This window comes from Lissotriton helveticus, chromosome 6 (genome assembly GCF_964261635.1).
Source record: "Lissotriton helveticus chromosome 6, aLisHel1.1, whole genome shotgun sequence".
Taxonomy (NCBI): Eukaryota; Metazoa; Chordata; class Amphibia; order Caudata; family Salamandridae; genus Lissotriton; species Lissotriton helveticus.
In genome coordinates, this window is record NC_136067.1 from 85,599,913 (window position 1) to 85,625,682 (window position 25,770).

A 25,770-nucleotide genomic window follows, 5' to 3' on the forward strand; every position below is an offset into this window, starting at 1 on the left:
CAGAACATGGTGAGAGGCAGTCAAGTCACCCCATCCTAGATTCCCCTGGGTGTTTAGTTTTTAAAAATGTATAGGTTTGCTAGGTTTACCTAGGTGCCGGCAGAACTAGGTTAAAAAACTACAGCCAGGCACTTTGCCAAAAAAAGGTAATTTTTCACTGTGAAATTGTGGTGGGTCCACGTTGCGTTTTGCACTGTTTGCTGTCGTGGGCACTAGGCCTACCCACACATGTGAAGTACCATTTTTCTTGGAAGACTTTGGAAAATGTGGGGTGGGTGGAACTTTGTGAATCCACGCAGATTCCAGAACTTTCCCCCACAGGAATGTGAGAAAAACGTGTTTTAAAAAAAAAAAAATTGGTTTGCAAGTGATTCTGGGTAACAGAACCTGGTGAGAGGCAGACAAGTCACCCCATCCCTGGGTAGTTAGTTTTCAAAAATGTATAGGTTTGCTAGGTTTCCCTCAGTGCCGGCAGAGCTAGGATTAAAAAACTACAGCTAGGCACTTTGCCAAAAAAGGGTCATTTTTCACTGTGAAATTGTGGTGTGTCCATGTTGCGTTTTGTACTGTTTCCTGTTGTGGGCACTAGGCCTACCCACACAAGTGAGGTACCGTTTTTCTCAGAAGACTTTGGGGAACGCGGGGTGGTTGGAAATTTGTGGATCCACGCAGATTCCAGAACTTTCCACCACAGAAATGTGAGGAAAATTTGGTTTTTTGACAATTGTTTAGGTTTGCAAGGGATTCTGGGTCACAGAACCTGGTGAAAGGCAGTCAAGTCACCCCAACCTGGATTCCCCTGGATGTCCACATTTCAAAAATGTATAGGTTTACTAGGTTTCCCTAGGTGCCGGCAGAGCTAGGGTTAAAAAACTACAGCTAGGCACTTTGCCAAAAAAGGGTCATTTTACACTGTGAAATTGTGGTGTGTCCACGTTGCGTTGTGCGCTATTTCCTGTCACGGGCACTAGGCCTACCCACACAAGTGAGGTACCTTTTTTCTCGGAAGACTTTAGGGAACGCTGGGTGGAAATGTGTGGATCCACGCAGATTCCAGAACTTTCCACCACAGACATGTGAGGAAAATGTGTAGTTTTTTTACAATTTGTTAGGTTTGCAAGGGATTCTGGGTAACAGAACCTGGTGAGAGGCAGTCACGTCACCTCATCCTGTATTCAACTGGGTGTCTAGTTTTTAAAAATGTATAGGTTTGCTAGGTTTTCCTAGGTGCTGGCAGAGCTAGGGTTAAAAAACTACAGCTAGGTACTTTGCCAAAAAAGAGTCATTTTGCACTGTGAAATTGTGGTGTGTCCATGTTCCGTTTTGCACCTTTTCCTGTCGCGGCCAATAGGCCTACCCCCACAAGTGCAGTACCATTTTTCTCAGACGACGTTGGGGAACACAGGGTGGGTGGAAATTTGTGGTTCCACGCAGATTCCAGAACTTTCACCACAGAAATGTGAGGAAAATTTATTTTTTTAAAACAATTTTTTAAGTTTTCAAGGGATTCTGGGTAACAGAACCTGGTGTGAGGCAGTCAAGTCACCCTATCCTGGATTTCCCTGGGAGTCTACTTTTAAAAAATGTATAGGTTTGCTAGGTTTCCCTAGGTGCCGGAGGAGTTAAGGTTAAAAAACTACAGCTAGGTACTTTGCCAAAAAAGGGTAATTTGTCGCTGTGAAATTGTGGTGTGTCCACATTGCGTTTTGCGCCGTTTCTTGTCTCTGGCACTAGGCCTACCCATGCAAGTGAGGTACCGTTTTTCTCTGAAGACTTTAGGAAACACGGGGTGGGTGGAAATGTGTGGATCCACTCAGATTCCAGAACTTTCCACCACAGAAATATGAGGCAAATGTGTTTTTTAAAAAAAAAATTTAGGTTTGCACAGGATTCTGGGTAACAGAACCTGTTGGGAGCCAGTCAAGTCACCCCATCCTGGATTCCCCTGGGTGTCTAGTTTTCAAACATGTATAGTTTGCTAGGTTTCCCTAGGTGCCGGCAGAGCTAGGTTCAAAAACTACAGCTAGGCACTTTGCAAAAAAAGGGTAATTTTTCAGTGTGAAAATGTGGTGTGGTCACGTTGCGTTTTGAGCCGTTTCCTGTAGTGGGCACTATGCCTACCCACACAAGTGAGGTACCATTTTTATTGGGAGACTTAGGGTAATTCAGATTTGTAAAGCAACTGTTATTACCTATTGACTTTCGATGCATTTCTGCCGTCCAAATGAAAGACAATGTATAAAAAAGAAGTATTTTTGAAAAATTATTGATAATTCTCATGCTAGTATGAGTATTCCCAATTTCGGAAATGTGCAAATATCTACTGTTTCAAAACTCTATATTTTGTTCCCATTTCAGAAATGCAAAGGTTTCTTTCATACCGATTTTTCCATGTATACATTCTCCCAGAATAATTGCTATATATCCGGTACATAATAAAAACTATTGCAAGTCGCTGCTAAGTTTTTGGCTCTGGGTTCGTCGGGTTCTTGGTGAACCTACAAGTCCTATATTTCCCCACAACCAGTAAGGTCTAGCGGATGTACCAGTATATTGCTTTCAAAGAGCTGTCATAATTTGAAGAAGTTACAGGGGAAAACGTTGACACAAAAGGCTGTTTTTTTCAACTCATTTTCAGTTTTTCCTATATTGAAGGATCTACACAAATGACCCCTTGCTGAATTCAGAATTTTGTCTACTTATGAAAACTGTATAGCTTTCCAGGATCCATTATTGCTTTTATACCCATGTCTGCCATTAACTGGAAGGAGGTTGAAAGCACAAAAAATAGCAAAAATAGGCTATCTCCCAGAAAAATGCTAAAACTGTGTAAATAATTTTGGTTTTCTGACAAAAATCTGTCATTTCGTAATTGCTGGGAAACTTGTGATTTCAGCCCCATAAACCCTTTTTTGATACCATTTGTAGGGAAAAACCCAGACACTTTCATTTGCAGCACTTTTTTCCCATTTTTCCCCCCAAAAACATAATTTAGCTGTACTTTGGCAAATTTTTGGGTCCCCTCCAAAAGAATCCACAAACCCTGGGTACCTCTAGAATCCCCAGGATGTTGGGAGAAAAGGATGCAAATTTGGCATGGATACCTTATGTGGCCACAAAGTTACAGGGGCCTAAGCGCGGACTTCCCCAAATAGCCAAAAAAAGGGGGAAAGGCCTAGCAGCGAAGGGGTTAAAGTGTTAAAAAGTCAAAATAATGAAGAAATACTATCACAAAATGTGCCGCATTACACCGCATAATTTTCCTTTTCTTGACATATAATTTAGTCAACCCTGCAACATAATTAGGTCCTTCTCTGGCATATATTTCCAGTGGCCCCGATTATGGGTAAGAATAAATAATATCACAATCAAGAGGGGCGCCTGTACACCCCAAACCGCTGGCACAGCCACAGTTGCAATTTGCATAATTTTATCTTCCAGTTTTATTCTTTTTTTCTCTCTACATTTTTAACTCGGTGCTTACTCCATTTTTCTCACTCTTCACCATTTTCCAAACTTTCATACAAGCAAAAGCAATTTTCGTAGGCTTCTCATGTTCAAAACGGGCCATCAGAACCTCAAATTCAGAACACGTACAAGTGCTGTATCCTTCAAAAGCAGTTTAATGTATCCTGCATTTCGAGCCAAATATGGCCCTTCGTCAGGGGAAACTGAAATTAACAATAACATACATTTAGAATCATCTCATGTGCGTGACAATACACTCATTTCAATGTTGGTAGCTTATTAATAATCATGCTGATATTCTCTTGATTGACAGGTGCTGTTCAGTGGAATCATTATGTTTGGGGGACCATGGGCAAACAACAATATTTTCTACGACATGCTAAAAGCATTGAAGTCCTCAATGTGCCTGAGTTACTCCCATTGTCTTTCATCTAGAGATACCAAGAGTTACTTAAACCACACTACCCACCTTACTCCCTCGACACTCCTCACTCCACTTTCCTTTCCCGCTTCTGTTTGTTTAACTTCCCCACCTCGGTAGCGTTTTAAACCAGATCTTACTCTCGCCGCCTTCTCTCCCCTCTATGCGTATCTAAAGACTGTGCAGCGTTCCCCATACTCCTTACAAATCTCTGCTGTCGCTCGTACCTTCTAGTGAACCGCCATCTGTTCCTCTCCGTGTTAAAATCTTTCCGTACACGTTTTCACCTCTCACCTTTAACCCTGGCATTTGACCCACGTGACTAGGCACTAGCGAAGTGTGATTAGCAAACCGCTTTCCTAAGCTTGCCATTGAATACTCCATCTCCCATAATCCCCCTGTGTCCTCACTGACTTCTTGCTACATTTTACTTAAGCATATATCTACAATACGCTATTTAAAGTCATTTTTCCACATTGAATATTTATTTTTGAGTCTTGTCAGTCCAAATGGTTTGAAGTTAATCGATCATTCCGTCTTCATCTGACACCTTAAAAAAAACGTGCTTCTAGAATACTGTTGTTATGTATTGCATGAAAGTGACATTCAAAAAGGAGAGAGAAAATAAGAATAAAACTGGAAGATAAAATTATGCAAATTGCAACTGTGGCTGTGCCAGCGGTTTGGGGTGTACAGGCGCCCCTCTTGATTGTGATATAGTTTTTCACGTGCAGTGTGGGCTAAGCACGTCACCAATGAGCACGCATTCATCTACTTTAAAGACAAATTTGGAGGAACACTACGTTAAACTAAGGGTGTGCGATCCAATCCTGAATAAATTATACCTACAGTGGAAGTGATCTTTTCCCATATTGTTCTAGGCATGTAATATTTAGAAATGTATTGCGTTACTGCGAACAAATTGTCTTCAAAAAAGGTTTGGGAATTAAATGTACAGTCACAAAGCCCAGCTTATATAGCCACATGGCTGGCTTTCCATTGCTCAGTGACCACGCGTACCGTTACATCACGTCTTTTACAACGCAAGTCATTACCATGACTTGCGCTGTAGGGGTGCGGACTTAGGAATAGTTAAATTTACTATTCCAACACCAGCCTACGTACAGTAGGGAAGGTGTTGGAATAGTAAATCTACTATTCCTTATCCTTGAGTGCCCTCCATCGCAAGTCGTGGTTACCACTTGTGTTGTAAAAGACGTGTTGTAACGGTACTGTGGGGTAACATCCGCGTTGTAAAGGATGTTCCCCACTTTGTCCTCACTCCACTGTCTAAGTCTCCTCCCTCTTGCATCACTCCTGACACACTTCCACTGTATGGGAAAAACCACCCCTTCTCCTGCAAAGGAACAGGCCAGGGGCTTTCAAAATGGAACCCTCAAGCCTCCATCACTTTCTCTCCTTATACATGGGAAACATCATTTACCACGAAGGCATTACCACTACTCACGTTTACCACGTGACACTTACCACGCAGGGTGCCTTCCACGCAGGGTACCTTCCACGACGTCTTTACCACGGGCTAGGGGGGAGACGTGGTATTCCTTCAAGTCGATCTGCGTGGGCATGGGGGTGCAGAGGGAGGGGGGGGCTCGGAGGGGGGCTGGGGGGGGTCTCCCCCCCAAAAAATAACAAGTAGGTTACTTTAACAAAAAAACGAACATAAATTTAAAAGAAAGAGGAAAGAGCCTCCCCCAAAGACGTGCCGTGTACGTCAAAAAAGCAGTCCTTTTTTTATTTTGGTATACGTGTTTTGACGCTTGTTTCAAAGGAGGATGGAAGTAAGGGCTCGTGGAGAAAGACGTGAAGGTAAGACGTTGCAACGCGTAGTAAAATGCTACGTTGTTAATACCAGCGTGGTAAAGCCACTTGCGAGGTAAAATTCGCGTGGTAAAGCCATGCGTGGTAACTGAAATCGTGGTATAATCATATATTCCTTATACATACAATACATATACTAAAATGGACAAATACACAAACACGCACAATATGCAGTTGGATGGGATTAGGTAGCAGGGTATCAATCTTACTGCGCATTAACGAGACACTCTTAGCCAGTGCCAAATACCCAATTTGGTGAGTCAGTGAAAAAACCTTTATTACAGAATAGTGCTTTTTAAATGAAACCTTCTCTTTTTAGGCGCCAACTCCCCTTGTGCAGCGTACAGACCCTGTATCAAGATTAGAATACTTCAGACTATAGTTAAAACTGTTGCACAGCAGTTTCAGGCTCTTAATGTTTAAATGAGATGTACACTTCAGAATGATGTCTAAACAGTTTTCCCCAGATATGGAGCACTATGTATAATGTTTCTTTTTACATCTTACATTCTCAGCTTGCTTGCTATCTCAGAAAGCCTTATCCCACTATACTACTCAAACCCTGCATAAAAAATTGACCTTGACCTACTTCCGCTTGATTCCCCTCCTTTCTTTTTACAAACTGACCCTCGTCTTACCTCCCACCCTCTGCATGCCTTCTACTATTGAGTATCGCCTCATCTTGGTCTCATGGCTGTCTGCCTTCATCCTGTTTATTGTAATTCTGCGATTGGCTGATACCTCATTTCATAGATCACAACCTCTCCTCTTTAAAACCCTATCCCTGTAATCTAACATTCCCTAATCTCCGCCAGCCTATCTGTCTCACCAACCATTCACCTTAAACCCCAGAGCTCCCAATAATGATCACACCTAACTGGCATTAATAGGATCTACCTCTAAATAACTGGAGAAGTGCATGCAATTTTTGTCTTAAGAGCCCAGGACTAATCGCAATAACCACTAGATTGACCGCTAACCTTGGGTTCCAGAATAGTGTGCTCTTTGCCATAAAGTACTTCAGCACCTCATCAGGGGTAGTAAGCACTATATAATTACAATTACAATCACCTGTATTGCAAATAAAGAGTGAAAGTCAACCCTCAGAGTGTTTTTTAATGAGGATCCCCACCACCCTCTGACTGACACACGTTCCTTGTATTTCCTGTCTCTCTTTATGGTTACTGAAATCACAACTTTCATATTGTGGAACAACATTTATATTCTAGCAAAAAATGGATAGGAGCGAGAACATGCAGAGATTGGTCACGTCGCCAGGGCCCTCTTGTGCTGGATAGAAATCACCGAGTGACAGACTGGCCGTTCTGCCACTCTGAGATTTTCCTGGTGGCCTGCGGGCTAGTGGGGCTGCTATCGTACATTGGTGGACTGGCACGACTCAACTATGTCCCCATGACCTCATTTTAATCGTTGCCTCGAGTCAGGTGCGCATAATTACAACAGTCAGGCTAAGGTTAGGTCTTGGTTACCAGACTGTCCCCGTGACCCAGGGTTTTTACTTTATCGCTCTATCCCTCACTCAGCTCCTTCAGACTCACCTACAAACTGTATTGTTGCATTGGGAACTTGTAGTTTTCTAAATATAGTTTAATTGTTACAGCTTGTTCATTATGCAGTACTCAATTCCATGTTTTGCCTTTTGTTTCTAATATAAAAGGAGCTTCTGTTACCCAATTTAATGACATCCGACCGTAAGGAAAAAATAGTAAAACTGGGATTAAAACTCGTGACCTTAACCACATGCGTGCGGCGGCTATTTTTGCGCTACGCGGCTTTTTTCTAAAAGCCGCGTTACATGACGAGCTGAGCTCGTCATCAGCGTGTGAGCGGCACAACTCATGACGAGCTGAGCTCGTCATGAGTGCCGAAGGGGTTAAGGTCACAGCAGATGAAGGCTGCTTACGATTTCCAGAACCATGTTTGAATAGTTCAGTCGGTGCAGGTTTTTGTCTTTGAATATTATGATTTGTAGTCCTCTTTATCCTAGTATAAATTTAGGACTACAAGTACCAGAATGCAAAGGAAATCCTTGTGACTCAGCTACTCATGCATGGACCAGAGACACTTGAGAGCTTTGGGGCTGCGGTCTTTTGGCTAACAATGCTTACCCTGAAATCCTAAGACCTCGGCTCTAACCCCAGTTTAAGGTAATCAAGTGGTTCTATGCATGTTAGTTTTTAGGTTCATGCTATAACAATTTCCCAGAATTATGTAAAATAAATGTCACTACCCAAGGTAGAGTTAACCTATCATGATCTCTTCAATCTAAGAGATCAGTTGCAGGGTCCTAGAATATCTCAAGACAGTGAAGTATCCACACCCAGGTAAATTAGTGAAATCCTGGCATCTCTTGGATATTTTATTAGGATCTTCACCCACAGTACAATCTGTGGCATGCTTCACCATTGGATCCTTACCCACTACACCTAGGGGCATATTCTCAAGGATATATCGGCGAGTTAAAAGCACTTTATCGCAGCCAAAGTGGTGATAAATGTATCTCCCCGTGCACAAGCTTGTGCTAACAGCCCATATCACCTGTTTACCTGCGATAGAAGCCGCAAACAACATCGCCACAGATGACCCCAGCAACTATCACTAATGAGATGCAGAGTAGGTGTTCACGTGCAAAAATCCACGACAACACCACTCTGCAACATTCACAACGACCAGCCATATCGGCGATAACATCACAAAACATGCGATAAGGCACGTTAGCAGCCAAAAATTAACACCTGCTCTGACCTAGTGTAAAGTCGGACGACAGCCTGCACCAGAATAGGGAGCCCAGCCCAGAGCCACACCTGAAGGGCAACAGATGCCATGGAGCCACTGATCATGCGGGCCGAACACCTAAGAGGGCCACAACACCCACCGCCACCACCCCCAGGACCCCCTCACCACCCTGGACCAACAGGAGCACAGCGCAGACAAAAACAGCGACCTTCAGAAAACGCACAAACTTTACAGACTCAACACCGGAGAATGTCATTGCCCACTACAGGCTCAAAGGGACAACCATCCTCTGCATCCTGACCACCATTGCCCATAAGCTGACGGTACCAACACAGCAGATAACCAACATCCCACCTCAGACAAAGCTGCTGGTGGTGCTGCATGTGTTGGCCTCTGGTATCCTCCAACCAACAACCGCCTGAGTCAGAGGAGTCTCACAGCCAGCCCAATCCAAGTTCCTCACAACGGTCGTGGATGACATCATCATCTTGGTAACCCACTATCTATACTTCCCCCACACTGCGCAGGAACAGCTGGAGACCAAGCAAGGCATCTATGCCATAGCTGGTTTCCCGCACGAGTTAGGGGGCAATTGACTGCACACATGTCCTACTTGTGCCCGCTGGAAACAGTGCACACAATAACCGCAACAGAAAGCGCACGTATTTAATGAATATGCAGGCAGTAGTGGACCTCCGGGGAATCTCCACCAACGTCTACGCCAACCACCCAGGCAATGTGCATGATTCCTACATCTTCCGACAGTCCATAATCAACCAGGCTACCAGGATGGCACCTACGGAAATGCACTGCTTGTTGTCAAGTACCAAATGAACACAACACACACCTCAACTCCACAATCATGCAACTCACAGCACTGTGAATGCACACGTTACACACTCACATACAACATGCCAAACAACATGCCCACCCACCAGACACGACAGCACAACTTACTGTGGGAACCTCGGCCAGCCATGCACATAAGCCATCAATGACATGGCACCTCAGTCACATGATAGCAGATTGTGGGAAGAGGTGGGGACCAGGCATGTGCGAAGGAGGCAAGTGACCCATGAATGAGAATGTACACAATGGCAAGTGTGGCGTGGATGTGATGGCCAGACTGCAGGATGCAGACCACACACATATCCATGTCGACATACACCGCTTGTGTTTGGAGTGTTGTGGACAGTGGATGACGATTGCTTCGTTATCTATGCAATCCTATTTAACGATAGTAAATAAACCTTTTCATAGGTGGGTCCTCACTAAATTTCGTTTCGATCAATCACATTTTCTGTTAGGTGAATTTGAAAAATGGTGTAAGCCTCACGAAAATGCTCCCTGTAAATGCGATTACTTCTCAGATCAGGACATATTGCATTTCTTGTTCTTCTGTCCCTTCTATAAAAATGGGAGAGAAAGATACATTAAACCAATTCTGAGAGGTTTCGTGCAGATTAAACCAGCCCTACTGTACTTACAACTTATGGAAACTACAGTAGTAATGTATGGGGTGGCAAATTTTTTGATTACGTCAATTCGGTCAAAGCAAGCAAGACTAAAATCAAATAATTAGCGTATTTTAAATTGCTTGTATTGAATAAATGACCTTTGGCTATGTAACCCTCAGTCGTATCAAATCTGATTTAAAAAAACTGCACGTTTTGCACTTTACCCTTGGTGACTAGCATCCTCTGTATTTAAAATTGTAAAGATTTTTTCTAGTTTTGTACTGTATTTATAACCCGATTACTGCTAAAGGATTATAAGACTGTGATCATTGTAAATATGTTTTGCAAAGATGATTTTTATATGAATTTTCATGTGTATAGTAACTTTTTAACTTTTTAACTTGTTTTAAAAACTTGTCTGTATGATTGATTATGGTTCTGTAGCATACTTTTATGATTTTAAAACAATCGAATAAAGTGTTTCTGACTGACTGACTGAGTGTTGTGGACAGTGGATGCAACCATGTCACCCCAGCCAGTGGGGAAGCTCGCAGAAATGTAGCTTGTTATGTCCCCCCGTAAGCGTGAGCGGAGTGGGCTGGCCCTGCGTGTGCCAGGCCAGCGTAGGGGTGTGACTAAAATGCACGTTACTCTGGGCGTGGTTTTCTTCTGGAATGCCCAACGTCTCTGCCAGGGCGGTGCCTCTCACCCCGCCATGAGGCCGTCGCCTTGAGCGGTGTTGCCTGAGATCATGTGCGCCTACTGCACTCCGGGCCGCTGGCCCCCGAACCAGTCTTGCCCACCCCTGCACACCCAGGCCTCAATGCTCACCTGCCAACACCGGCGTGTGTCGAAGAGGGCCCACCAAGTGCCGGTGCAAGCTCCAAGCCCGAGGGCCGCGATCCTGGCAGCCTCCTCAGACCATCACGGCCTCCGCGACACAGACAGACTAGTAGGTCACACATTTGGAACTGAGTCTTGATTGCACTATGGCGGAGAACATAATTTCTGGCAGAGTTTATATCACTATACGCCCTACGATGTGGTGTCACCAAGTCTTTGTATAGCATTCCAGCCACACATGTCTGTAGGCCCACACAGTCAACTGCCCTCGGGCCACACTGCGGTCGAGTAGGTCACACAATTGGAACTGAGTCTTGATTTCTCAATGGCAGAGTTCATATCTTTTCACGCAAGGAGAGGTGTAAGAGGATGAGGCGTTTCAGTCAGGAGGTAAAAAGGATCATCGTTACGGAAGTGATCGAACACTACCGACAACTGCCCTGGGGTCACTAACTCAGTGCATCGCGAGCCAATGGCAAGTCGATGTGGGCCACTGCTGACCGCTACATTGCGGTTGAGTAGGTCACACATTTGGGACTGAGTCTCGATTTAGCCACGGCCAAGTTCATATCATTGTACCGGCGTCATCGCAGACTGAATTCCCTCTCGGCCCTGGTGCCACTAAGTCTGTTCCCCAACATTCATGGACACTCTCTGGTTGAACTTTGGTGGCGTCTGAGTCTATGGACTGGGGGTGTCTTCATCCCCAAGTAGCTGATACCAATGTGCTGGTAATAAGGCTGTAGTGCCGCTGCCGGATGGTTTCTGCTCTCTGCATCATGCCCTGCAGGACATCTTCCACTGTCCCCCGCAACCCTCCGCCACATTCACCTCGGACATCGATGAGGACCAGCTCAGTCTGCGTGGCCCTACCGCAGTGCATGGCAAGTCACCGTCCCGTGGCGGTGTTCCTGTGCCGGCCACAGTGCATCCGGGGCCATTAACTCTGTGCAACCGCAGTGCACTGCAAGTCACCGTCCAGTGGCCATGTTCCTGAGCCGGCCACAGTGCATCCGGGGCCATTAACTCTGTGCAGCTCAAGTCATGGACCCGGTCTGATAGAATATTGGATGGCCTCTGAGACGATGGCCTTGGGGCCATCGACGCCATGTGTATGTGGCTCTGCGCTGTCCGCTGCCTCCGACCTCAACTGCGGCCCACCAGGGCTCACACATCAAATTGAGTCCTGACCGGCCCGGACTTCGCATTACTGCAGGAGGCACACGTCACCATTGCCAGGTCCTCCTCCAACTGCCAACTGCTAGAGTCAAAAAACAGTCGTACTGGCAGACTAATGGAGTTGCTCACACCTGTTGTGGATGCCATCCAGGGCCGGACTGGAAATACCGGGCAATCCCCCGAGAGGCCAGAAAGGGTGGGGGCCGGTTTCTTTCCAGTAGGCTGGTTTTGTTACTGGGGCAGCCGATTTTTTTTAATCGTCCCCCAGCAACAAAATCAGAAGGCCGTCATGCTTCCGGGCCTGTGTCCGACAAAGTGTGTGTGGCAGCTCAGCTGGCAGCGCCCTGCCTGCATTAGCCTATGGGCTGCCTGACGGCGCTGCTCCTGCTGCTGCTTCATCAATTTCCCGCAGCGCTACGCATCTGTGAGTCAGTCTCACAGCCGGGGCCCAGTCAGGTTTTTCAGTGACACAACAAAATGTGGCCATGGTGCTGTGTGAGGATGTCACGTCCTGTGCCAGAGCTGGGAGTTTGTATGGTCGACGGTTGAAGTGTTGGAGGGCAACTCGGGCTACAGCGCTGCTGCTCGCACCAGCCCGCCCGCACAGTCTGCAGTGGAGGACTTAATAATGGCCGCAAATTCAATTATATAGTTTCTGAGGAGAGCCCTGCAGAGGGGGAGTTCTGTACAGATAATGGATGGATTTATCAGTGACGGAGTCATGACTGGTCGTTACTGGGTAGCAGCGAATGTCAGTAGGCTAGGACTCACTGCGGACAGCCGCCAGCAGCCTGGACCGACGGGATTGCCCAGCAAGGTGGGTTGCTTGTGGCCTGAGGTGAGCCAGCTGCCTTGCAGAGAGTTGCTGACTGATGTGCCTGCCAGGCACGCAGTGCTGTCTGGCTTAGATCATTCAAAATTGAAGAACAGTAAGTAGTTATCAGCCACTTGTTGCCAACCACCCCGAGTATGTGACAGTAAGTCTTGTATAATTGCAGAAATTAAGGGAGCGCGCGATCAGGTGCGGCCTCTGCAGGCTGCAGTCTAAGTATGTGTGGGTGTTCACTAAGAGACAGGTGGATCCTCATTTGTGATTAATGACGTTTTGGCAGTATCTCGCGTGTCCTGGAAATTGAATATTCTAGAAATATAGCGCGGGTGCCAGTGAAGTCAGAGAGGGTTGACAGGAGGCCATGAGGGACAGAGGAAAGGAGTCCTCGGGTGGGAAGGATACTAGAAATGTATCCTTCACCTAAAATGGTGTAAACAGAAATTACAGACTCAGGAATGTCTGAGCAAAATTGCAACAGATTACAGATTAGATAATCCTGCAAGCTATGGTTTTAGACAGCATAGCTACCCCTGTGAAACAGCCCTTGCAGGGTTTGGCAGATGGTTTAGTGTTCAAATTCACTGTAAAAAAAATTCCCCTCAGTTTAAACAATGCTTAACAGGAGTTAGATTCCAGAAAGCATTCGGAGGATACACACTTCTTAAAAGCACACACCAAAGTTATCCTTTAAATGGCCTCAGAAGCAGCACTATCTCTCAAGTTTACATTGATTGTAAGAGTTCTTGATTTAGGTGGCATAGCTGCCCCACAACAGAGAGTTTGTACATGATGTGATAGCACAGAAGAGAGCAGAGCTATCTACCCAGCTTTCTACAATTAAAAGGTCAGATCTCTGACAGCTGAGCTATCACTCAGGTTATATAGCTGTGAGGTGCAAGACCATAGACAGCGGAGCTACCTGTCATCCTTCAGAGAACTACAAGTCAGGCCTAAAGGCCTTCATTGACTGTCTGACTGAATGTCTGTGGTGAGTGGTTTATTCAACCCAGGTACTGTACTGCATTAATTAAATGCAATATTTTCGTTTGGTTCCATACATTTTCTTAATCCACTGCTCGTGATAAAGTATCGCTGACGGTGTCACACATGAGACATGAATGTCAGTCATAGGTGCCTTCAAAACATAGAAATTTAACTTATGTGCGTACTGACGACTTAGCAGCTATGTTTGGGCTGGGCCAGTGACAGACGAGTTGCTCAGGTCAGTGGTCACTCATAGTCGTTGAAATGTCACTCATAATTACACTGAAATTATGAAGATGTCACACATAGCAATCTGAAACCTTGGCAGCTATGTTTGCAGCGCTTCAGACAGTGACCACTGAGACATGCATTAATGCGTGACAATGCATTTCAGTACAGTGATGCGGAGCTCCACACTTAAATGCGCTATTCTAATGACTGATACGTGATACTTTGCAGGACTGCCAACGTCTGTGCTGCTCTGCACAGTCAGCCCTGCCAAGCACTCCAAGTTAGCACCTCTTCTGACTGACAAAGCTCTTAGCTGACAGATTGCGTCAGGCTTGGGCTCAGTTCGCGGCTGGCAGTGCTACAATGTTTCGCAATATACCGCGGCAATAGATGACGTCAGGCCACAATGCCAATCACGGTAGGCGGGCCAGCGTTAGCAGGCGCATGCGGCATAGTTAAAGTTGCCCTGCCGTCGTAATGATATGGACTGAACCAATGCCGCTGCCCTTGGAGTTCTCCTAAGTGCCCGACCAGGACGTGACATGGGAAGTCGTTGGGGCTGGCCCGTACCGGCAATGGTACTTGCAGCTGAGCTGATAGAGTAAGTCAAGACTAGCCGCATGTGTTGGCCTTTCACACAGCAAGCCTTGAAGAGGCTCAGGTTTACCCCTACTCTGCCAACGTCCCCCAGTCCCCCACCTACTGTCCCCAGCATTACCTCTGGATCCACATAACCCTTTCACTTCCCTCAATTTGGCTACTGTGAAAAGCCTCTGTCTGCTTTCTGTGTCCTTGAAGCACGCTAAAATGCAGTGATGTCCCTTTCCCACCTTGGTCCCTCAACACACACCCCAGAGGCCCGTCTGCTGAGTCTCATGCAGCCGCTTCGACCACCGCCATAATCTACCTAATAGCGTGGCCCTGATCCTCACGTGAAAGGCTGTTTTGAATAGGAGAGGGGCCAGTAACGAGGGCTGATAGAGCCAGACGTAAATGCCCGATGTGAACAGGGTGTGACTATGAAAGAAGCTGGAGGTGTTGTAAAAAAGTGGGGGGCTCCACTGCTGGGGCTGGGTCAGAGGGAGGGGCAGTCAAGGTGAGAGAACTTGGGGCAGCATACAGGCCTGTAGGGCTGAGGGGGAATCCTGAAGTGCTCCGTGGAAATGAACCAAGAAATAGGCACAATCGCCAAATGAGCACTCTAAAGCTGCGTGGAGCTTGGGAGCAGTGAAGCTGAAGCGTCCTGAGGGTGCCCATGCAAGGCATGTATATAAATTACCTGCAGTTTGCTGACAGCACTGTTCTCCATTTGTGTGTGTTAGTTATTGTCTGTCTATGCTTTTATTATTAGTTTGAAATCCTTCACTTCTTCTAGGTACTGTGGGCATATTCTGTCTCTCTAAGGGTCTGCCACTGGGAAAGGGGTCGGTCGTAAGCCGCGTAAACACAAACCACAGCGCCACCAGTTGCTGTTTGCTTTTTGCCTGACCTTCTTGTGTTGCCCTGCCTCACATTAATGTTTTATTTAGAATGAATATTTCCCATAACGATTATGATACACTTTTGTTGACTGTATGTATTTGTGAACTTTTTATAGCGCTGTGCTGGAAGCTAAAATGCATCTGGGCAGTTTTCAGTCCATTTCAGAATTTAAATCCTGGAAATTTACAAACCATTAGTTTGCATAGCTTTACCGCGCTCCACTAACTATAGCTGCTATCATACAAGCTGTAATTGTCTGTATTTTCAGACCACTGAAATTTTTTTTATATTCTATCCTTTTGAGACCACTAGAACAGTGGGTGTGTTGCTTGGTGCAATCGCAGTCTCACACACAGCCAGTGTGGGGAAAGGGAACACCTAGGCAAGGCGATTTTTAACACATTGCAGGTATATCAATTCCAGACGTACATGGACCCAAGAACAAACAATATTTTTAATTATATAAAATATTTCATTTTATTCGCTTTTTTTCGTGTAGTAAAAAGAAAATATATATAACTGATAGGGCAACCCCGAAATCTAGTGATAAACCTGTCTAGATATAATTTAACAGCCAACGAACAGAGTTTATTAAACAAGGGACTCTCGTTTTGCCCTGAAATGCACCATGATTTAACTGAGACAAAAATCGACATCTACAAATATACAAGAAAACTAAAATTGAAGAAATTCTTTGCTAAAAAAATTAAGAATGTAGATAGAACTCAAGTGGAACCAACACCAGCAGATCAAATGGTTGGATACTCAACATCAGAAATTCCACATCTACGCATCGCCTATGAGTTGGCCAATGAGATTGAAGACACGCAAATACCAGACACCCAGGTGCTAGACGAAATGGGCATCACAACAGACGAACATTGCCATACAAACTTCAAACCGAAATCAAAATTTTGCCCAACCTTATATCCGGGCAACACAATTGATACATTCCATGAATTAGTAATTAGTGACATTGAAGGAATACTCAAAACACACAACAAAAACAAAAAAGAGAACTTAACAAAGGGAGAACGCATGGCAATACAAAGTCTGAGGAACAACCATAAAATAGAGATCAAACCCGCTGACAAAGGAGGCAACATTGTTGTAATGGACAAGGACCATTATGTGGAGGAAGCAATCAGACAATTGAGCAACACCAACAATTACAAAGTAGTAGTGAAAAATCCAATCAACAAGATGAAACACGAACTTGAAATCAAACTAACTACTTGGCAATCGAATGGTCTACTGACGGAGAATGAAAAGAAATTTCTAATGGTCGAGAATCCAATTATCCCGACCATATATTTCTTGCCAAAGGTGCACAAGACCTTAAACAAACCTCCGGGACGCCCTATAATTTCGAGCTGCAGCAGTCTTTATGAAAATGTCTCCAGTTATGTGGATCACTTCATTGCTCCTATTGTGCCCACATTAAGTTCCTACATTAAGGATACAGGCGATTTCTTGCGTACACTCATGGATACGGAATGGCAACCGAACTATCTGCTGGTAACAATCGATGTGATATCACTATACACATCCATCAATCACGACATTGGGCTTAAGGCAATTAGCTACTTTCTGGACCAACTACCTATCACGCGAAGGGAACACTCGAAAATGATCAAGGAAATGATCTCCATGTGTTTGCACAACAATGTGTTTCTGTTCAACAAAACCCTCTATGAACAATGCTGCGGAACAGCGATGGGAGTGTCCTTCTCTCCAAGCTACGTGAATCTCGTGATGGGATGGTGGGAGAGGAGCGTGGCTTGGAGAGAGGAAAATGATCACCATATGGCCAAAGTGGCACTTTGGCTACGATTCATCGACGATCTTTTTCTCTTATGGAAGGGAACTGAATCGGAATTCCTCATTTTCTTTGAAGTCTTAAACAATAACAACTTGGGATTAAAATTCACATATACAGTAAGTGCCAAAGAGATTGAATTTCTGGACACAAGAGTGTATATTTCCAACAGCAAAATACAAACAACTGTCCATAGAAAGAAAACCGCAACAAACAGTCTCCTACATGGCTTGAGCTTTCATCCACATCAGTTAAAAAAGAGCATTCCGTATGGAGAATTTCTAAGGATGAGAAGGAATTGTTCAGAAGACCACGAAATGGAAAAGAAATTCAAAGAAACTAAGGAACGATTCCTACAAAGAGGATATAAAAAAACTGATTTAGAAATATGTGAAACAAGAGCACGTACCAAAACTAGAGCAGACACCCTCGTAAATAAAGACCAACAAACAAACCAATCGACAAACACTGATTTACACAGTGCAGCACAAAAGGAGGAGCAGCCGCGGCTGATAATAACATACAGCAAGGAGAGCTACAAAATACAAAAGACAATGATGAAATATTGGCATGTTTTGCGCAAAGACCCTGATATTGGTATGACCATCGGAGACCATCCATTGATAGCATACAAAAGAGCTCCCAACCTTGCAGATCAATTAACACAAAGTCACTTTGTAATGAACAAACCGGAATCTTGGTTGGACCAAAGGAAAAAAGGATTCACTAAATGTCCAACCTGCAAGGCCTGTAAAATTGGTAAAAACATTAAGAACCTAACAGATCCAGAAGGAAAAACCTTCATCATCAGGACCAGCATAACCTGCGAGTCGTCATTTGTTGTATATATGCTACAATGTTTCTGTGGTAAAGCATACATAGGAAGCACGACATGTCCACTGAAAACGAGAATATTGCAACACATTCGTGCCATTCAAAACAGAGACTTTTCTTATGCAATAGCAAAACACATGGCCAGTCACGAATCAAAAACCTGGCTTGATGTGAAATTCTTTGGACTGGCGAACATTCCTGAACATGAAAGAGGTGGCAACCGTAAACAAACATTGAGACGTCTCGAATCAAAATTGATAATCAGGTTTAAAACGAAACAGCCGGCTGGTCTCAATGGCGATGAAGAACTTTATGTCCATTTATGAAAAGCAGACTCTCCATATCTTTGAATAATAGCAATCAGTTAATGGCAGTGACAGACCGAACATTCTGTATATTTTTGGTAACTCACTATTAGAATTTAACTTATGATGCTTGACATAAGACAACAACGGGGACGTAGGGCACTCAGCCCTTTATTGCAAAAGACAATCAGTCTGAAGTCACGCTTAAAATCCAGCCTACAGGTACATAGTAGGCAGGAGCGTTTTGGAAGCGAGAGACCCTGTAAAACTAGGCACGCCTCCATAAGCAGTGACTTAAACATTCCCCTTTGTTGTACATAGCAAGCACCTAAACGCATGAAGTAATGCAACAGTGAAATCATTTGAACCACAAAGACCAGCATGCCCCAGCAAATCAATGGTGCATGCAATGTTATAAATAACAGTGAAAAGGGACTAATCACAATCACTACCGTGACCAGGAACTACGGTTCGAAACGCGTAGGTGTTGTGCTACGTTTTGAATAAATAACTGCATCCATCCAAGAAGTGTGCCGCGAGATTCTTTTTGTGTAAAAATATATATATATATATATATATACATATATATATATGTTATCTTTTTTTGGCTTATGTTATCTTTTTTGTGGCTTACAAAAAATATATCATCATCTCTTGTATTTCACAGTAGTCATATTTCTCTAATCCTTTTTGTTTATAACAACCTTATTGTCACATGTATACTCATAAACTCATCAAATAGCACCATTCCTCAATTTGACAATATGTAAGAGACTAACAGTCTTCTGTAACCCTTGATTATACAATCAATAATGACATCATCCTTCTTTATGCTGTATTCATAAAACTGGTGGCTTGTTGACAGACAACGCACGTTTCGGCTAAAGCCTTCATCAGGACTCCGTCACAGTGGTTACTTCGAGGGCAACTGTAAGCTGAGTGTGTCCTACTTGTCTTTTTTATGGATTATGAATACTATCAGTAACCTTCTGTCGTATACTGCTCCACTATTATAGTTCTTTTCTCCTACGAATGGGTCATGGACGAATTCTCTCATACAAGGTCAGAAAAGCTGTGCTTTTTACAATCTTCAAAGTGCTGTCTTAGAATAATCCTGCTGGTTGCACAGTATTTGATAGAACCTTGCTCACTGCTTCGAGCGTTATAACTGGATGGGTGAATAATCTTTATATTTTTTTTATGTGGTTGTTTATTTATCCTATGCTCAACTGCATACATTGGTAAATTCAGTGCATTCCTGAATTACAATCGCACTCTTGAAAATGTAATTTCCTCTTCTCCTTGTGCTGCCATTTCAATCGCAGCAGTTTAAGATCTTGAAGTTTCTGGTTGGTCAAATAGGTGGAATTTCTGATATTTATATGTTTCCCTCATGTTCATTGCTTGATTTTTGCTTGCGAGAAAGTGTCACTCATAGTCATTGAATGTCACTCATAATTTCACTGAATTTATGAAAATGTCACACATAGCAATCTGAAACCTTGGCAGCTATGCACAGTGCAGTGTGCACTTCTGCCTCTGCTCTGCGGAGAAAAAGCACAACTGTAGAATCAAGCAAATCCAGAGACAGGTCCCCTTTCTGGTATGGAATGATAGTGAAATAAGTATCCGAAAGCTTGATCCGAAGGATGGTGGATGGTGGTACATGCACAAAAACGGAGCCCAGTTACGGCACGAGAAGAGAAGGTCAAACGTAGGTCCGGTTGCTGGGTCCAAATTAGCGTAAGCTCGAAGAGTCGTGTAAGGGCACAAGAACGGAGTCCCGTTCTGGCCGTGAAGGTGATAGTTGGCAAATGAATTGATGAGGCAGGGTCTATGGATCCGCAGCCTAGCTCCCGATGTAGGAACCGTGGGGGAGATGGCTGAAGACCGTCAGAGTCCGGTATTCGTGAAGCGATCTTCGGGTCTGTTCAGCAGACCGTGATCCGCGTTAGTGCTACAATACCAGTCTTAATTGTAGGCATAATGACTGGATAACCTGGTGCTCTTTAAGGGGTCATCACCTACTCAGGTCTGCACCTACTATTGACTGTGCTTTAAAAATTAATACAATTACATTTGTAATGAAAAATTTACTGTAAAATGCACCATTTTGGTCTGCTTTTTTCCAAAATTGTCTTGGGGGAGAACTCCCCCAAACCTCCCTAATAGAGGTGGTGCTCGCTCGCTGTGGTCGCTCACCATGCGCCAAATGGGGACTGCTCTGCCAAAATTTGCCAGGGCTGCTTTCAATTCCCAGTCCGGCCCTGATGCCATCATCTGCCTGATACCCTGTTTAGCACTCCAGGTGCCACTAACTCAGTGCACCGCAAACCCTGGACCGTTACTGATTGAGTTTTGTGCTATGGAGAGGTTACGCAGCATTGTCACCTCAGGCAGTGTGGGAGACTTGGGACAATGATGAGGAAGATGCAGGTGTAACACACCCCACTGCAGCTGCATCAGGTATATCCCAAAGGGACACAATCCTGGAAAATGTCTTCACATGAGCGCACTCAGCTCTAGTGCCCCAAACTCAGTGCACAGCAACTCACAGACACATCTGTTGGCATATTGGGTGACCTCTATACTTGTTCTGGCTACCTCCATGATGCTCCGCAGTTGTCTCTGTCATGCTGGTGTTTTCAGTTTCCATTTTAATGGTGTTCACTGTTCAAGTTGTTGCCAGCACCAACCACTCCATGAGGGCTGGCTTACACTCACCACACACACATCCAGCACAGGCGTCACTGTACATGTGGCCCTGCCAATAATAGGGTCGGGCGCACGTGCTCGTAGCTAGTTGAACAGACTATCGGCGTGTGTCCGTGTGGTCATAAAGTATGCATGATGGCCACGGGCCCTACTATATTACATTGTGCTATGTACAGCGGACGCAAGCATGTCACGGCAGGCAACGGGTTAGACCTTGGACATGTAGGTTTGTCGTCGCCCACTCAAAACGTAAGAGGAGTGGACTGGGCCGTAATACGCAGGTCCAGTGTGGGTGTGCGAATGATAATTTTGTGCCTCTGGGTGTGGTTCAGTACTGGAAATGTGCAAGTGCATGTGTCTCTGTCGCAGTGTGGGTCTCCCTTGTGGGGTGTACGTGGTCCCTGAAGGGAATTAGACACCCACGTATGTGATCTAGTTCGTCTTCCATGTGTTCGGACCCCACCGCACCTGTTCGGTTACCTCCTTTTGGCATTCTGACACCTGGCATTTGAATGCGATGTGTGACACGGTGAGGTGTTGGGAGCCAGCCATGGTGGCGGGTGCTTCATGCTGTGTGGTCTGTGCAGGGGCTGGGGATTCCTCTATGTAGCTTGGCTGCCCTGCTCCTAGGGGTGAGTTTCCTAAGATGTCCATGAGCTGTTGTAGTGCGTCGGTGTCGAAGGTGTGTTGGTCCTCTCCAGCATCACTGATGAGTTGTCTGGTCTGCTCTGCTGGAGGCGTTGTTTGTCCATCTGCAATGTGAAGGGGAGATTCATGTTGACATCGTGTTGACATGTATGTTGGCGCATAGTTCTAGTTTACATGCAGACTGCATGACAGTGTACATTGTGACTGTTTGGGAGGTGCTGAATATTTGATGTGGGACAATGGACATTGGACTACATGACGGATGTGAGGTTGTACACGTACATTTCAATCTCACAGTTTCCTGCTATGTTAGATGTGATTGGCCTGTTTCTGCGCATGAGCAGAGCCAGTTGTGTCCTCTGTTCTGCAGTGTCGCTGTTGCACTTTGTACCACAATGTCGTGGGATGTGCTGTGATTGCTATGTATGCGTGTGCTGCAGTGTGCCTCGGCGATCAGGGACATGATTCAGGGTCATTGTAGGTGTGCAGTGTGCTACACATCGTTGTGTATGTGTGTCATTGTGCCCATCTCCCCTCGTACTCCCAGTCCCTGGTCGTTACTCACCCTGTTGATGTTGGCCGATAGCCGATTGCAGCGAGCAGCAAGCAGGAGCAGGAAGACACCGAAGACGCGAACCGCGGCTTCTCCGCTGACTACCGCTGCCTCTCTCTCTCTACGGGGGCCAACATCCAGCCGTGGATTGCGGGCAACGTGCAGCCGGGCAGCCAAGCCAAGCCATGCGGGGTTAAGTGTGTTGAGTCTTGGCCCCCCACAGTGCTCCGGTCGGCTCCGCAAATTGCCGCGAATTTTCCCCCGGATCGCCAGGAGCCGCGAGCCGCCTCCTAGAGCGGCGGGAGCCGCAAATTACTTCCTTGTGCGGCTGGAGCCGCAATTCTCCTTCTTGTGTGGAGGGAGCCGTGAGTCGCCACCAAGTGCGGCGGGAGCCGCGAATTGCTTCAACGTGCGGTGGGTGCTGTCTCTAATGTGGCAGGACCAGCAGGACATTGCTGAGTGTCTCACAGTGCAGCGGAAGCAGAGTTTTACCTTCCTGTTAGCCGTGGATTCCCTGCGTGACGAGACAGAGACCGTGTGGTCCGTGTGGCCTTTTCATTGTGGCAGGAGCAGCAAAAAGCATGCCAAATGTGGCAGAGTAGCCTTTTTACTTGGCAGGAGCTGCAATTTAACTCATTTTGATAGTAACAGAGCAACAGAGTAGAGCAAGGACACCGAGAAGACACTGTGAGGAACTGCACACAGCGTGGGAGGCGAGGAGAGAGTGTGAGTACAGGAGACGGTGGTCTAGGTGAATAAAGGGGTGGCGGTGAATGAAGCCTACCACTGGCATTTGCCTCTAATTACACCTAAGTGGCCATCTGTATTTATTATAGTGCCTTTCAAGGCCCTGGTTGTGGCTTAAGTCTAATCTGCAAACAGGCTTTAATTACCAGGTTACTTGAGCAGCAGGAATAACCAATGGTAACATTGTTAATAGCAGTTCAGTTACCAACAAACTAAGGACTAATGATTAATGACTAGTGCCTGTGAAAACCGTATAAACACATAAGAAGCTGAGAGTCAGGGAGTGGAAACTTGGTGCTAGGTTCGGTGCTGCATGAGCGGCACCCCGGTATATTGGCGCTTTGGAATTTAACCTCGCTGGCTGGGTTGGCTGCCATGGGCCAAGGGCTATTTTAACGTTGGTTCCTGTTGGCTCAGCAAGGAGTGCACTACTGTATAGCGCTATGACCCCGCTGGATCAAAAAAAAAAAAGTAGGGGGGCAGCAGGGAACAGTAGGATCAACCGCACGGCTGGCCACGATCCACCAGGTAGTGCCCACTTGGCATAACCAGGACGACCGAAAACACAACTGAAATTATACTGTTATTTTCCGCACTCTAATGGCATACAAAAAATTAAGATCGAGAGCTATCCTCATGAAGAGGATGGGAACAGAAGAGGCAACTAGAAAGAGCGCTGGGAAGACGATAAGAGCCGGAAAGACTATATCGATCCCTGGAATTCAAAAATACTTCGCAAAACTAAGCTCAGATGAACAGGGGCAATTACAAAAACCTCATAAAATAGACCATCAAAAAAAAGGGAAAAATGAGGCTGGAAAGAATGGAACACCTACCTACGATCAATCCCAAATTCAAAATCAAAGAACACCAGCGGTCTCCCCAAAAAGTACCCTAATAGATCTGGAGGAGTCAATCCCTAACCTCACTGTATCGGAATCAATAATACTGGGATCATTCCAAATACAGCAATCTCAAGAGTATGACATCACTTGCCCAGATATTAATATCAAAGATCCAATATTGCACATGGGATCCCAAAAGGAGCCACAGAACATTCAGAATAGCACTCCACAAAAACCATCTAATCAAGAGGGATTCCTTGAAAAATCACCAGATCTTTCTCTTTTTAAAACCACAGGTCTCTCTAATAACTATACCCCAGTATCCAAATCTCTGTTCACTTTGCAAAGCATCCTGGAATCAGTTATTATTCAATTAGGAAACATATTGGAAAATTCCGATCAAATGCTTGATACCCAACTAGGAATGCTAAAATATCTAGTAGAGAAAAAAAGGAAGAAAGAGCTATTAAAATCAACATCAATAGCAGGAGATTGTGGTAAAGGCAAAGTGGAAAATCCCTCCAAGCCAAAAGCTGAAATTATAAAATCTCTTTCCCCATTTAAGAAAGAAATTGCAACTCAAACTGGAAGGAAACTGCATAAAGAATTTAAGGACAAACAGGATCATAATCAGATATATTCACTTTCAAGAAGGAAAACAAATCAGAGACTCGCCAGCAGGAAATACCATATTATCCAATTTTTACAAAAGCGAAACCACAACTGAATTTGAGCAGTCCGGCAATTCCACATTTTAAAGTAATGGCTGATACTGAGCTTCCAAACAATGCCGTACAGGGCCTAGAAATTTCAAATCGCAAAAGAAAACAAAAGAAGACAAAATTGAAAAGGAGAAAGGCCCTAAGAAGGATTGAGAAAAAGAAAGCCCGTAAAACAAGGTTCCAGAATATTTCTCCTACACCAATCCGATCACTAGATAATGAGGAAAGGGAAGAAATACCTTGCAACCCGAAGGTAAAAGAGCAGAATTCGCCAGTCAAAACAAAAAGAGGCAACTCAAACCAACTTTACAAACTTAATCCAAAAGCAACAAGTTTCTCATTAGTAGATCACGGTCCTATGACCCCAGCATTAAGAGATAGCCCAAAAAGAACTATTACCATAGAGAAAAAGAACCCACAAGTAGAGGAGATTTGGCCAAACCATCTGGAAATTACAGATCTATTTCCTTCCGGTAATGCTCCAGTTAACCGCGACCAAATTATCAGTCTGCTTCAAAAGATACAGCCGTTACATTCACTAGCGAGAAATGAAATAAAACTAGTTATGTTCCCGGAAAAAACCAAAACAACAACAGCGATTGTAGAATTCTGGTCTCCAGTAATACCAGGAATTATATTAAAGGAGAGTGAGATCCTCCACAAATATGGCTATGATTTGACTCCAGTATTAAATGGAGAAGTCCAAAAGATAGAAATAACAAAAGAATCTCTTAAAATGCAGCGATTGAATCAAAGCTTTAATACTATGAACAACCCCCGCAGACCCTTATACAGAAAATATATTTGTCTACATAAAGAATGGTGAAAGAGGAACTTGTAGTAAAAATTCCCCTAAGAGGGAAATAACAATGAGGGATTACTCATGGGCCTGGATTTCGGAAACCCTGAACAGTAACAAACAACTTAAGTATAATAAATCTTTTGTTTAACATAGGCTTGACTATCTCATCTTGGAACATTGCCGGAAGAACTCAAGATAAGATGGCTGAAATAATAAAAAACTGTCCAGCGGTAGTGGCCCTACAAGAAACCTGGTCTACATCAAATTTCGATCAAGAAAAATACTAC

The 25,770-nt window shown here is 44.7% G+C and overlaps 1 protein-coding gene across 1 annotated transcript in view; it reads right to left on the minus strand.

The window, feature by feature from the left end:
* The window catches only part of LOC144762256 (calpain-1 catalytic subunit-like), an 879,063-nt gene that overhangs the window by 553,943 nt on the left and 299,350 nt on the right, over window positions 1–25,770 (minus strand). The window lies entirely within an intron of this gene.